Here is a 15,211-nt window from a genome sequence, read left to right as displayed (position 1 = left end):
ATCAGCCTGGGAATCAGTATTTTTTTAAAGTTTCCAGGTGACTCAAATGTGTAGCCACGGTAGAGAACCACTGAATCACTTCAGTCTCCCGGCTGTCCCTTCTATGTTCCGTGCTGGTTACCAACTCTGACTAGTGTTTGCACCTTCACTACATAATGAAATGCTCTCTTCACCTCTAAATACCACACGCTATCTGAAGTCCACTTTAGGTCTTACCTCACCTACATATCTTTCCCTAACCAGTTTATCCTTTGGGATCTTTCCCTTCTTTCTGCATCACCTTTATTAGCAAAGTGTCCCCCACACCTCTCTTAGCCATCTATAGTGAAACTTTTTTTTAAAAAAGTCTTTCCAGGGGCATCTGCGTGGCTCAGTTGGTTAAGCGTCTGCCTTTGGCTCAGGTCATGATCCTAGGGTCCTGGGATCAAGCCCCATGTCAGGCTCCCTGCTCAGTGGGGAGTCTGCTTCTCCCTCTCCTTCTGCTGTTCCCCCACACACACACTCTCATGCTCTCACTTACTCTCTTTCACAAATAAATAAAATCTTTTAAAAAACTTCTTTCCATACTTGCTTTTCCCTTCCCACCCACCGGTGAGCTCCTGGGTTTTAATTTACATATGTTCTTAATGTGAAGGGATTCTTCTCCCGAAAATTGTTTTTTCTGTTTATTTTGAAAAAGGTCAGCGTGGCAAACAGATTTTAGGGTGACTCCAACAATCTCTATCTTCTTGTGTTCATGTCCTTACATAATCCTCTCCCTTAGAATGTGTGCCAAATCTGTGACTTGCTTCTGATCAATAAATTATGGCAAAGGTGAGGGATGTCATCCCAGTGATTATGTTACAATATACAAGACTATCTTCCTAGCCATCTCTCTCTCGCTGGCTCTGAAGAAGCAAGCTTCCATGAATCTTACCGCCCCAAGTAAATGAATTCTTCTAGTAACCTGAGGGAGCTAGGAGTCAAATTCTTCTGCACTCAACCCTCCGACTCCTGGCTGATCCTTTGATTTCAACCTTGTGAGACCCTCAACAGAGGCCCAAACTAAGCAATACTATAACTTCTGACCTACGGAAACTGAGATAACAAATGAATCTCGTTTTAAGCTGCTGATTTCATGGTAATTCATTACACAGTGATAGAAAACTAACATATTTTGGTACAAGTAGTAGGACTTTGCTGTAACAAATACCTGGAAAAGTGGGAATGGCTTTGCAGCTTAGCAGTAGATAGACTCTGGAAGAATCTGGAGGAACACTATAGAGAAAGCCTAAATTGCCTCCAGCAGTAGAAGTCTGGATTTGGAGGATGTTGTGGGTGAGGGCGCAGATGAAGTGAGGAATATGTTAACGGAAGGAAGGAGAATCCTTGTGATGTAGGGAACGAAGGCTCAGAAAAAGGATCTCCTGCTGTTACGGGCAAAGCACAACTTAGAAGAGATTGAACTCGGTTATCTAGCTAAGGAGATTTGCCAGTGAAGTATTAACAGTGCTGCCTAGTTTCTTCTTGTTGTTTGGAGTGAAATGTGAGAGGAGAGAAATAAATTAAGGGAAGAAAAAAAAAAAAAAAGAAAGAGGACTTGATGATTTTGGAAATGCAGTCTTTTCAGATGGCAAAGAGATGCTAAAATTAAGATAGCTCGGTCTAGACAACGAGTGTCTAGGAAGAGTGTAGCCCTACAAGCTTTTGCTAAAAAATCAGAACGGTCAAGAAGTCAGAGTGTTCGGTCACACAAAGGACCCTTTCAAGAGACTCTGTTTCATAGACCCTCTCAATCAAACCATAGGCTTTCTAGAAATCTTCTCTGCTCTCTCAACAAGAGGTCCAAATAGAGAAGGGATTGTTTGGGGGGGGGGGAAATCTGTGGGTGTGGCTTTTGTCTAATGGAGCAAACCCCATTGAAATCCATGGAACACCCACAAAGTTTCTGAGAAAACCGTTTCATAATAAACACTACCAGCTTGAACTGAAAAGGACAAAGAGAGCACAAAATGGAGAGGCTGTTGGATCCCCAAAATTACAGTGGCAGGAAGCAGGCTGATAAAACTACTTCCGTGGCAAACATAGGCTACCTTTCATGAAAACGGAAGGACGATTAACACAGAACCAAGAGCCCCGAGGGTGGAGCTGAGAGCCACAAGGAGTAACTCCCACTCTGAAATGGAATCAAGTAACTCCCACTGTTTGCCTGACTGGATTTCAGAACGGCTGTGGACCACTGACCCCTTTTTCTCTCCATTCTGTCCCTTTTCGAACTGGGATGTCTACAGCTGTTGTGCTGTGCTCCTCTCACCATTGTATGTTGGCTGTGTTGGGAGCAGATAATGTGTCTCTTTAGTTTCATGGGCCCACAGATGGAAAGCAACTGGAGCCCCAGAGCCGTGCGTCAGTGACACCAGGGGCCGCCTCCACACTTGGACCTGATTTAGGTGATGAGATTTTGGACTTTGAGCGGATGCTCTAATGCCATGAGACTTTTGGGAACCTTTGGACAGGGGTAAATGTATTTCCCATGTGAGAGAAACATGAATAATCCTGGGGGCCACAGGACAGGCTCTAGAAGACTTTCTTTTCTTATGATCCCCACTTCCCTCTGTTCACACGCTTGCATAATCCCCTATCCTCCCCTTGAGAGTGGGTGACACCTGTGACTTACTTCGAACCCATAGAATACATCAAGGTGATGGATGGTCACTCCCATGACTGTGTTCTGTTACAGAAGATTCTGTTTAGCTAGAGGTTTCTCTGTCCGTGGCTGGCTCTGAAGAAGCGAGCTTCCATGAATCCTACAGCCACAAGAAAGGGAGTTCTGCCAACAACATGAGGGCACTCGGTAGCAAATCCTTCTCCAGGCAAGCTTCTGATGAGAACCCAGTCCTGCCCAGCACCTTCATTGCACCTTTGTGAGCGACTAAAGCAGTGGACCCAGTTAAGCCATGCCCAGACTTGTGACCCACAGACAACTGTGTGATAATGAATGTGTGTTGTCGTGAGCTAGTCAATTTGTGGTCATTGGTCATGCAGAGCCGGAGAACGCACACGGTCAGACTTTCCACTGCTGTGTTTCGGTCACCCTTCCTACTCAGGTAAACCACGGGGAAATGATGAGATCATATTTGCCTTCCACTTTTAAACTTTTATTTCAGTCTCTTCATTATTCACGCTGTGCATGTTTGGACACCGGGAGTGGAAGGCAAACTTCCCGAGCCCTAGGGCAGTCGTTCTCAAATTTTAGCGTGCACTGAAATCACTTAGCGGGCTTATGAAAACACAGTGCTGGGTCCCACCCCTAGAGTTTCTGATTCAGTAGGTCTCGAGTGGGGCTCAAGACTCTGCATGTCTAAGAAGTTCCTAGTGATACTGATGCTGCGGGTCCACGGCCCATACTTTGAGAACAACTTCTACAGACCGTCTCTACTCTAGTTCTTTCTGTGGCCTCCATGATACACATTTTCTGCAGTTTGCTCTGATCCCTTTTCGCACGGTGATTGATGTTGTAAGCTGCTGGAATTTCCAGATTCTGGCTGGCAGTTGCTATGGCAACACACACAGGGTTGCCCTGTGCTTGAGGCCCTGAGTGAGGACGGCCCCCGATGAATCACTGCCATACGTGACTTATAAGTGGCATGGATGTTTCTCTCGAGTTGTCTACTTCCTTCTGTGTCCCTATTCCTGTTTTTTTTTTATTTCCCCTTTTCTGGGAAGGTGTTTTGCGAGTCTTACTCAAGATTCTTCTCTCTAAGACGCTAGTAACAAACCCTGAGGTTTATGGAGTTCTCCACATTTATAAAACAGTATCTTTTCCAGCACAAAACTAAATTTTATTAACTTACCAACCCTATTAGGTGTGCTGTGTAGGCCTTATTGTTCCCATTCACAGATAACGAGGAGAGGGCTCAAAGGCACTCAGATAAGTAAGATCCAAAGTCACGCAAGGCAGAACGTGACAGGGACAAGTCTGGGACCCAGAACTCCTGAGTTCTCCATTAGCATGGGGGTTGCTGGCAGAAAACAGACGGCACAGTCAGAGGGATAAGTGGAGAGAGCTTACCAGAAAAACTAACAAGCGATAGTCAAGTACCCCAGGATGCAAAGGTAGCCGGGAGGCTCAAGAGGATAGAGTGGTTAAGTAACCTGCAGAGAGAGCTTGAGGGGCGCCTGGGTGATTTAGTTGGTGAAGCGTCTGCCTTCGGCTCAGGTCATGATCCTGGGGTCTTGGATCAAGTCCCGCGTGGGGCTCCTTGCTCAGCGAGGAGTCTGCTTCTCCCTCTGCCTGCTGCTCCCCCAGCTTGTGCTCACTCTCTCTTGCTCTTTCCGACAAATAAAAAAAAATTTGTAAAAAGAGAGAACAAGAGCAACCACTGTAGCTATAGGAGGGTGTCCGATAGGAGCTGTGGCCTTCAGTGGCCAAATGCAGGCATTGGCAAATGCAGGCACTGCCAATCCACGGAGCCGCAGGAAGAGGGGTTGGGACAATAAACCACCAGCTTCTCTCGCCAGAATACGAGAGAGGCTTAGGATGAGGGAGAGACATTTCGCCTTGTGGCTGTCCGATTGGGAGGCCGCTGTGGATTTCTGAACAGGGAGCGATGTCTGAAAATGGGGTGCAGAAAAAACTGGCCTGCTAGTGTCAAACGGGGCAGATGGGATGGAGGGGAAGTTGGAGGCGTGCAGATGAGTTCAGAGGATGGTGTCGAACTTAGAACATCTTCCATTTCTGTCCACACTGCAGTGGCCTTGGCCAGAGCAGGCAAGGAAAGACATATGAGGATTGTGCATGGGTGTGTCACTCCTCCATTAGGACATGTTTGTTTAAAAGAATTATCCTGGGGTGCCTGGGTGGCACAGCGGTTAAGCATCTGCCTTCGGCTCAGGGCGTGATCCCGGCGTTATGGGATCGAGTCCCACATCAGGCTCCTCCGCTATGAGCCTGCTTCTTCCTCTCCCACTCCCCCTGCTTGTGTTCCCTCTCTCGCTGGCTGTCTCTATCTCTGTCAAATAAATAAATAAAATCTTTAAAAAATAAATAAATAAATAAATAAATAAATAAATAAATAAATAATAAAAGAATTATCCTAGGTGCCTGGGTGGCTCAGTCAGTGAAGCGTCTGCCTTCAGCTCAGGCCATGATCCTGGGGAGCTGGGATCGAGTCCCGTGTGGGGCTCCTTGCTCAGCAAGGAGTCTGCATCTCCCTCTCCCTCTGCTACTCCCCCTGCTTGTTCTCTCTCTCTTTCTCTGAAAAATACATAAATAAAAGTTTAAAAAAATAAAAGAATTATCCTAATATACTTGGATATTCGATATTGAGTTTGAAGACCTTTTCAGGCTTTACGTGGGGTATGACTGGTCTTTTGTTCTTGGTTTGGGTTCCTGAAAAGCAGACTCAGAGGGATAAGGATCTGAGTCTCCGTAGTTTATTCCGGAGGTCCAGGGGGACACCGGCAGGGAAATAGTGAAGTGAGGGAGATAAACCAAGAAAGGAGGTATTATCAATCCAGTCATCACAGTGAGTGACTGGCACTAAGTTTCATGGGTAAATTCGGGCAACCAGCGTAATACACACATCTCAGAAGCATCCCACTTGAGAGGCAAAGGACCTGGAACATTTGTACACCGGCTCCTGAGCGTCTTTGATGGAGGGCTAATCTTGCGGAGCGTTAGACACTTCCAGACTGCCCCATGCACAGGCAGAGTGGCCATCCGTGGTTTGGGTCACGGCCTCCTGACCCAGAGATGGAGACGCTGGCAGTTGGAAGTCATTCTGAGTGCAGTGAACTGGGTGTGGGCGGGGCCTCGACAACACCAGCTACATTGTCATTTGCAGGACGGTCCTCATCAGCTCTGCCGTCCCTACTCACTTAATACAGTGCCCTCAACTGCTGTGTCCAAACAGAGTTCTAGTCGATCACGCACAAAATCAAGCCAGCGCGGTTGTTTTGAAGGTTATAGCACTGTTGGACAGACACCATATTGGGCAGTGGAATTTGCAGTTAAAGGCAGGAGGTAAATTTTGATAATGTTTTAAGGTTCTGGGGAAGGGGGGTGTGGGGAAGACCTGTTGCCATATCGGTGGGGGAATCAGTGCAGCTAACATAGCTGCTGGAAGTTAACCAATGATGTGTACCCAGGACTCTGAGCTGTCAACCCAAAAGAAAAGAGGAACACAGTAGGCAAGGAAAGTAGCCAGACAGCACTCCCCCTGCTCTGCATAGTACGTTTCTTTGTTGCTCTGACCTGGCTGCAAAAGACACCGAATAGTGCTTAGTCCGCTGAAAAACAAAAACTTCAAAAGTGGTGTCATTTTCCATCAAGTTTCAGAACGGCCCATCGTCCCATGACTTACACCTCACTGACTTCGTCTCTCTCGATTCAGCCAGGACATCTTGCCCTGCTCTCCATCAGAGCACTCAGCAGGATCTTGAATCCACACAGACACAAGTTTTTAAAAAATGAGGCAGAGGGAAGCATTTTCTATGCCACACTGTGCTGAATTATTTACTCCCAGCCTGGGATTCAGAGAGCTAGCTCTTCCTCAGCCTTGAATTTTACTCAATACAGAGAAAGAAAATAAGTAAATAAGGAGAGGGAGGAAATCAATCCCTTGGAGACCTCCTGGCTTCTGAAGTATCTTTTGAAATGGAGCCCGATGCTTAAATGATTATGTCATTTCGGAGTGCAATGCTAATATGCTCACAACTATGGCTAAATGCTGGAGCGAAGCACAATTTTGAAGCACTAAATTTGTCGCCGTATGTTTAAGCAGAAAAAAAAAATGCACCTAGAATTTGCATGTATTTATTCAATGAAGCATCTCAAAATTTAGGAATCGACCCCAAGGTAATGCCTTGAAGCATTGCGTGAAAAACAGTAGTGCAGGTAACGGAAATGAGGGTGTCTCCATTTCCTCTGAGATCAGGGTGAGGAAAAGGGATACGATGCACATGGGGAGGTATTTAATATGTCCATAAAAGAAAACAATCATCTGCCTCTTCCCAGGATATGTGTCTTGGAGGGGGATCGTGAACATTCCCAAAGTATTCCAAAGGGGCTATCACCACATGGTTACATAAATACAAGGTGACTTTATTTTTTTGTCTCCTACTACTCCTTTACAATTATTCAGGAGGATAATTCCTTCCCAGACCTTAGACCAAATCCTAGGGAGCCCCGTTTCTTTTCTGGAGAGCTTAGGTAATAAAAATTCTTATGGTCACTTTCAGTCCAAAACCCATTCTCTTTTTGGTAATTACCAGGAACTGAAATTTCCAGGTCTGTGCAATGATCAAAATTTTGAACATGACCAGATGCTGCTGGGGGGTAGGGTGGGGAGAGACATGGTCAGCTTTTGATCTGGAGAAAAAATAGTGCTTTGTTTTTCTTCCCCCAGCCGTTCACCTGGTACTTCACGCCTTCCACCCTCCCCCCCCCCACACCCTGTGGGAAGAGGGAGAAGTATGTAGTTGGGCGGGGGGAGAGGCCTTTCGTAAAAGGAATGTTTCCCCCCTCACACCAAATGCTGGGGCTCTGTCACCTGCAGTCCTCTTGCCCCAGGTGATGGACTCTCTCCTGTCTCATCTCTTTGCTGTTTTTCTCAGTCGCTGGCTGTCCCCTTGGCTTTATTGTCAGCTCTGTTCTCCAAAGATTTTTTTTCACTGTTTTAAGTGGGTCCTGCTGGATAGTTCCTAAATTGATCCTACTGCTGCTTGTTTCTGTCTCTCTCTCTCTTCCAATCGAACACACACACACACACACACACACACACACACACACACACGTAAACGTCCAAATCTGTTTCACAGGAAACATTTATGCATCCTTTTTTCCAGTAGATTCCAGAACTGTTGGTTGCTGGTCCACCCAGTGCAACCACCCACTAGAACAGTCAGTCTATCCATTCCAGGTATGAAGTAGACATTCATCGACTGCGTCTCCCCTCGAACGATGGGCAACACGTATCACCCCGCCAAATGATTTCGCCGAAGCCCCTCTCTCATGATCTGAAGTAAAGAGAGAAGCATTTCCCGGCTTTCTCAACAGAGCTTTCTCAAATAAATCACGTCTAAAAACATCTTCTGCTAAACACTAACCCTCAACCCTTTTCCCCCACGTTGTGGGTGAGTCACAAAACTCATCATTTTGGGCTTTTGCCATTTCTTTCTGCAAATCCTATAGGAAGGTTTATCTCAGAGGTCCCTTTGGTATCTGGTGTCTATTAGTGTCTCAGCAGAAATTTCTATTTTAACGTCCAATTACAAAGTGAAAAGTGTGAGGAGGCTATTTTCTCCCCTCAGCCAGAACTTGGAGGTGCCCACAGACTCAGCAGTAAGGAACCCTTGGCTGGTATTTTGGGATTTGCAGAGGACTTCAGAATCACTTTTTACTGAAAGCTGGTATGCAGACAGCATTTATCGGGAAGCCACTGTGTGCCCTCAAGATAGCTATGATGTATAAAAAGTCATTTCTCCCCCACCCCCGGAAGAAGAACTAGAGATATAGAAACAGGAAGTGGCTTTCCTGGAGACAGTAATGAGTTGTTGGAACTTGAGAACAAACTCTATTATTGTGTGATCAACCAACGGACTAAGCCTGGAGACGAACATATGACAGAATTCAATTTAAGCATTTCTTTCTGTCCCACAAGCCCATAGGCTTAGATGGATCTGCAGGATAAGACTGCATGCGATCCAAGATCAGAAGAGTCAAGGAAAGTCTTTTCTGTAAAAGCCTTCAGGAGCCAGAGGTAGTACCAAAGATGGAGGGCAGGAGATCATTGGATTAATCTTGTGGGTAGACAGAACTGGAGAACAAGGAATGCACCCGGGACAAGAAGAACTTGAAGCGAAAGCAAAGTTCCCCCATCTTGGAGGATTCTTTCACACCCCTCGCTCAAACATGCATCCCTCTCATGAGGAAGAGATACACCTTGGAAATGACCATAACTCATCCCTGTCAGCAGAAGCCTACCAGGGAGCGCACCTGCCTAGCTTTCTGCTGCCCTGCTTATATCCATCTTGCCCCGGATAAACCCTCTCATGCCCAAAGCTACACACACACACACACACACACACACACACACACACACACAAACACACACAAAATGGCAGAGAATGGCAGCTGCTCACCAAACCCTTTTTCTCGTCTTCCTGAGTACACAGCTAGACCACGTTTCCAAGCCTCTCTTGAGGTTAGGTGTGGCCACGTGACTGAGTCTTAGCCAACAGAATGAATTGCCAACTGTTGTGTGCACTTTCACATCTGGCCCATAAGAACCTCCCACATGCTACCCTCCATGTTGTTTCCCATTCTACCGACCTGATGCAAATGAGCCCAACATGCTTGGAAGCTACATGCTGAAAAGGGTCTAACATCACGGAAGAAGCCTGGGTCCCTGAATCGCCACTTGGAAGATTGCTGCCCACCCGTTGGACCACTCATTTTGGACTTCACACAAGCAAGAAAGAAACTTCTATTGCGTTTGAAACATTACATATGTTGGGATTTGTATGTCACAGCACCTAGGGCTACCTTAAGAAATACACCAAGAAAAGTTGTTGGAGAGAGGGAGTTAAGATGGCGGAGGAGTAGGGGACCCCTTTTTCAGCCGGTCCCCTGAGTCGAGCTGGATAGGTACCAGACCAGCCTAAATAACCACGGAATCAGCCTGAGACGCAGGATGATGCATCTGGATCTCTACAAATGAACATCTCCAGCGCTGAGTATTGAGGTACGAAGAGGGGAGCTGTAAACCGTGCACGGATATCGGAAGATAAACGGAAGGGGGAGGGAGCCGCCGCGTTTGGGCGCCGGGAAGCGGCAGCCACCTGCACGGGGGAGCGGGGGACACACAGAGGGCACCCGCGAGAGAGCGGACTGAGACCGGTGAGCCGTGAACGCGCGCGCGCCACCAGGCATCTCCCGGAACACCGGAATCCCGGTGTGCTCACGGGATCCAGACTGAGACCGGGAACTCCCGGAGCGCGCGCGGGGCGGCTGGCGGCTGGCGGGCCACCTGCACGGGGGAGCGGGCGGACTCGCGGTCGGCACCCGCGAAACAGCAGACTGAGACCCTGAACCGGGTGCGCGCGCCACCAGGCTTCTCACGAAACTCCGGAATCGAGGTGTGCTCACCGGGCATAGACTGAGACCGGGAGACCCGGGAGCGCGCGGGGCGGCCGGTGGCTAGCGGCATTAGAAACACAAAGGACAGAGACGCGCGGGCCGGTGGCTGGCGGCATTAGAAACACAAAGGACAGAGACTGGGCGGCCGGTGGCTGGCGGCATTAGAAACACAAAGGACAGAGACGCGCCGGCCCTGGAAGTGAGGGCAGGGTCGCCGAGTTGGTGCGCACATCCCGGGACGCCGCAGGGTTGAGCAGCACCAACAGTAACAGAGTTAAAGTGGCCGGAACATCAGTGGAGAACGGGCCGCAATCCCTCTGTTCTGCGACAATGCAGCCTCTGCTGCTCTGACCCTCAGAAGAGGCATAGCCGGCCGCCAGGGAAAGCCGCCAGAGAACAAAAGCCTGGAAATATCGGCTCAGAGAGTGCCCATCCCCATCCTCCCTCGCAGGGGACACGGAGACTCTAACCAAACAGGGTTGCCTGAGTATCGGCGCGGCAGGCCCCTCCCCCAGAACACAGAAGGCAGGCTGAAAAATCAAGAAGCCCACAACCGGAGGCGCCTGGGTGGCGCCGTCATTGAGCGCCTGTCTTCGGCTTAGGGCGTGATCCCGGCGTTCCGGAAAGGAGTCCCTCATCGGGCTCCTCCGCTGGGAGCCTGCTTCTTCCTCTCTCACTCCCCTGCTTCTGTTTCGTTCTTGCTGACTGTCTGTCTCCCTCTCTCAGATAAGTAAATAAATAAAATCTTTAAAGAAGAAGCCCACATCTCTAAGATCCCTATAAAACAAGAGGCACGGCCTGGGACCCAGTCAATAATTTTGGGCTCTGGAAACCCCGCAACCTCTCTTCATCAGAATGACAAGAAGGAGAAGCCCCCCCCAGCAAAGAAAAGACAGTGAGTCAGGGGCCTCTGCCACAGAAGTAACGGATATGGATGTAACCAAATTATCAGAAATGGAATTCAGAGTAACAATGGTCAAGATAATGAGTAGACTTGAAAAAAGTATTCAGGAAAATATTACTGAGAATATACAATCCCTAAGGGCGGAAATGAGAGCGAATTTGACAGAAATTAAAAATTCTATGAGCCAAATGCAGGCAAAACTAGAGGCTCTGACGGCCAGGGTCACGGAAGCGGAGGAAAGGGTTAGTGAATTGGAGGATGGGTTAATAGAGGAAAAAATAAAATTAGAAGATGGTCTTAAAAAAATCCACGCCCACGAATGTTGGCTACGGGAGATTACTGACTCAACGAAACGATCCAATGTTAGAATCATCGGCATCCCCGAGGGGGTGGAGAAAAACAGAGGTCTAGAAGAGATATTTGAACAAATTGTAGCTGAAAACTTCCCTAATCTAGCAAGGGAAACAAAAATTCGTGTCCAAGAGGCAGAGAGGACCCCTCCCAAGCTCAACCATGACAGACCTACACCACGTCACGTCATAGTGCAATTCGCAAATATGAGATCCAAAGAAACAGTATTGAAAGCGGCCAGGGCAAAGAAATTTCTCACGTACCAAGGCAAAGGCATCAGAATTACATCAGACCTGTCTACACAGACCTGGAATGAGAGAAAGGGTTGGGGGAGCATTTTTAAAGCTCTTTCAGAGAAAAACATGCAGCCAAGGATCCTTTATCCAGCAAGGCTGTCATTCAGAATTGATGGAGAAATAAAGACATTTCAGAATCGACAGTCACTAGCCAATTTCGTAACCACGAAACCAGCCCTACAGGAGGTATTACGGGGGGTTCTATAAAAGTAAAAAGGCCCCAAGAGTGATACAAAACAGAAAGTCACAGCCAATACAAACAAAGACTTTACTGACAACATGGCAGAATTAAAAGCATATCTCTCAGTACTCAGCCTGAACATTAATGGTTTGAATTCTGGTTTCAAACGCCACAGGGTTGCAGATTGGATAAAAAGAAATGACCCATCCATTTGCTGTCTTCAAGAGACTCATTTCGAACCCAAAGATGCATTCAGACTGAGAGTAAGGGGATGGAGTACCATCTTTCACGCAAATGGACCTCAAAAGAAAGCTGGGGTAGCAATTCTCATATCAGATAAATTGGATTTTAAACTACAGACTATAGTTAGAGATGCAGAAGGGCACTATATTATTCTTAAAGGAAGTATTCAACAAGTGGATATGACAATTATAAATATATATGCCCCCAACAGGGGAGCAGCAAGATACACAAGCCAACTCTTAACCAGAATAAAGAGACATATAGATAAAAATACATTAATAGTAGGGGACCTCAACACTCCACTCTCAGAAATAGACAGAACACCCTGGCAAAAACTAAGCAAAGAATCAAAGGCTTTGAATGCCACACTCGACGAGTTGGACCTCTTAGATATATATAGAACACTACACCCCAGAACCAAAGAATACTCATTCTATTCTAATGCCCATGGAACATTTTCAAGAATAGACCATGTTCTGGGACACAAAACAGGTCTCAGCCGATACCAAAAGATTGAAATTATCCCCTGCATATTCTCAGACCACAACGCTCTGAAATTGGAACTCAACCACAAGGAAAAATTTGGAAGAAACTCAAACACTTGGAGACTAAGAACCATCCTGCTCAGGAATGACTCGATAAACCAGGAAATCAAAAATCAAATTAAACAATTTATGGAGACCAATGAGAATGAAAATACAACAGTCCAAAACCTATGGGATACTGCAAAGGCAGTCCTAAGGGGGAAATACATAGCCATCCAAGCCTCACTCAAAAGAATAGAAAAATCTAAAATGCAGTTTTTATATTCTCACCTCAAGAAGCTGGAACAGCAACAGAGGGACAGGCCTAATCCACGCACGAGGAAGCAGTTGACCAAAATTAGAGCTGAAATCAATCAAGCAGAAACCAGAAGTACAGTAGAGCAGATCAACAGGACTAGAAGCTGGTTCTTGGAGAGAATCAATAAAATTGACAGACCACTGGCAAGACTTATCCAAAAGAAAAGAGAAAGGACCCAGATTATTAAAATTATGAATGAAAAAGGAGAGGTCACGACGAACACCACTGAAATTGGAAGGATTATTAGAAATTTTTATCAACAGCTATATGCCAATAAACTAAGCAATCTGGAAGAGATGGAATCCTTCCTGGAAACCTATAAACTACCAAGATTGAAAAAGGAAGAAATTGATTTCTTAAACAGGCCAATTAATTATGAAGAAATTGAGTCAGTGATAAACAACCTTCCAAATAACAAAACTCCAGGCCCGGATGGTTTTCCTGGGGAATTCTACCAAACATTCAAAGAGGAAATAATACCTATTCTCCTAAAGCTATTTCAAAAAATAGAAACAGAAGGAAAGCTACCAAACTCATTCTATGAGGCCAATATTACCTTGATCCCCAAACCAGGCAAAGACCCCCTCAAAAAGGAGAATTACAGACCGATTTCCCTAATGAATATGGACGCCAAAATCCTCAACAAGATACTTGCTAATAGAATCCAACAGTTCATTAAAAGGATTATCCACCACGATCAAGTGGGATTCATACCTGGGATGCAAGCGTGGTTCAATATTCGCAAATCAATCAGCGTGATACATCATATCAACAAGAAAAGACTCAAGAACCATATGATCCTTTCAATTGATGCCGAAAAAGCATTTGACAAAATACAGCATCCTTTCCTGATTAAAACCCTTCAGAGTATAGGAATAGAAGGTACATTTCTCAATCTCATAAAAGCCATCTATGAAAAGCCTACTGCAAATATTATTCTCAATGGGGAAAAGCTGGAAGCCTTTCCCTTAAGATCAGGAACACGACAAGGATGCCCACTCTCGCCACTATTATTCAACATAGTACTAGAAGTCCTTGCAACAGCAATCAGACAACAAAAAGGGATCAAAGGTATTCAAATCGGCAAAGAAGAAGTCAAAATGTCTCTCTTCGCAGACGACATGATACTCTATATGGAAAACCCAAAAGAAGCCACTCCCAAACTATTAGAAGTTATAGAGCAATTCAGTAACGTGGCGGGATACAAAATCAATGCTCAGAAATCAGTTGCATTTCTGTACACGAATAACGAGAACGAAGAAAGAGAAATCAGGGAATCCATCCCATTTACAATAGCACCAAAAACCATACGTTACCTTGGAATTAACTTAACCAGAGACGTAAAGGACCTTTATTCTAGAAACTATAAATCACTCTTAAAAGACATTGAGGAAGACATAAAAAGATGGAAAGATATTCCATGCTCATGGATCGGAAGAATTAACATAGTTAAAATGTCCATGCTACCCAGAGCAATCTACACTTTCAATGCTATCCCGATCAAAATACCGAGAACGTTTTTCAAAGAACTGGAACAAATAGTCCTTAAATTTGTATGGAACCAGAAAAGACCCCGAATCTCCAAGGAACTGTTGAAAAGGAAAAACAAAGCTGGGGGTATCACAATGCCGGACTTCGAGCTGTACTACAAAGCTGTGATCACAAAGACAGCATGGTACTGGCACAAAAACAGACACATAGACCAATGGAACAGAATAGAGAGCCCAGAAATGGACCCTCAGCTCTTTGGGCAACTAATATTTGATAAAGCAGGAAAAAACATCTGGTGGGAAAAAGACAGTCTCTTCAATAAATGGTGCTGGGAAAATTGGACAGCTACATGCAAAAGAATGAAACTTGACCACTATCTCACACCATACACAAAAATAAACTCCAAATGGATGAAAGACCTCGATGTGAGACAGGAATCCATCAAAATTCTAGAGGAGAACATAGGCAGCAACCTCTACGACATCAGCCAAAGCAACCTTTTTCATGACACATCCCCAAAGGCAAGAGAAACAAAAGATAAAATGAATTTATGGGACTTCATCAAGATTAAAAGTTTCTGCACATCCAAGGAAACAGTCAGAAAAACTAAGAGGCAGCCCACGGAATGGGAGAATATATTTGCAAATGACACTACAGATAAAGGACTGGTATCCAAGATCTACAAAGAACTTCTCAAACTCAATACACGAGAAACAAATAAACAAATCAAAAAATGGGCAGAAGATATGAACAGACACTTTTCCAATGAAGACATACAAATG

Source organism: Ursus americanus, chromosome X (genome assembly GCF_024610735.1).
Source record: "Ursus americanus isolate L20-20 chromosome X, mUrsAme1.1.p, whole genome shotgun sequence".
NCBI classification, from domain to species: Eukaryota; Metazoa; Chordata; class Mammalia; order Carnivora; family Ursidae; genus Ursus; species Ursus americanus.
Note: the sequence above shows the minus strand (reverse complement) of the source record.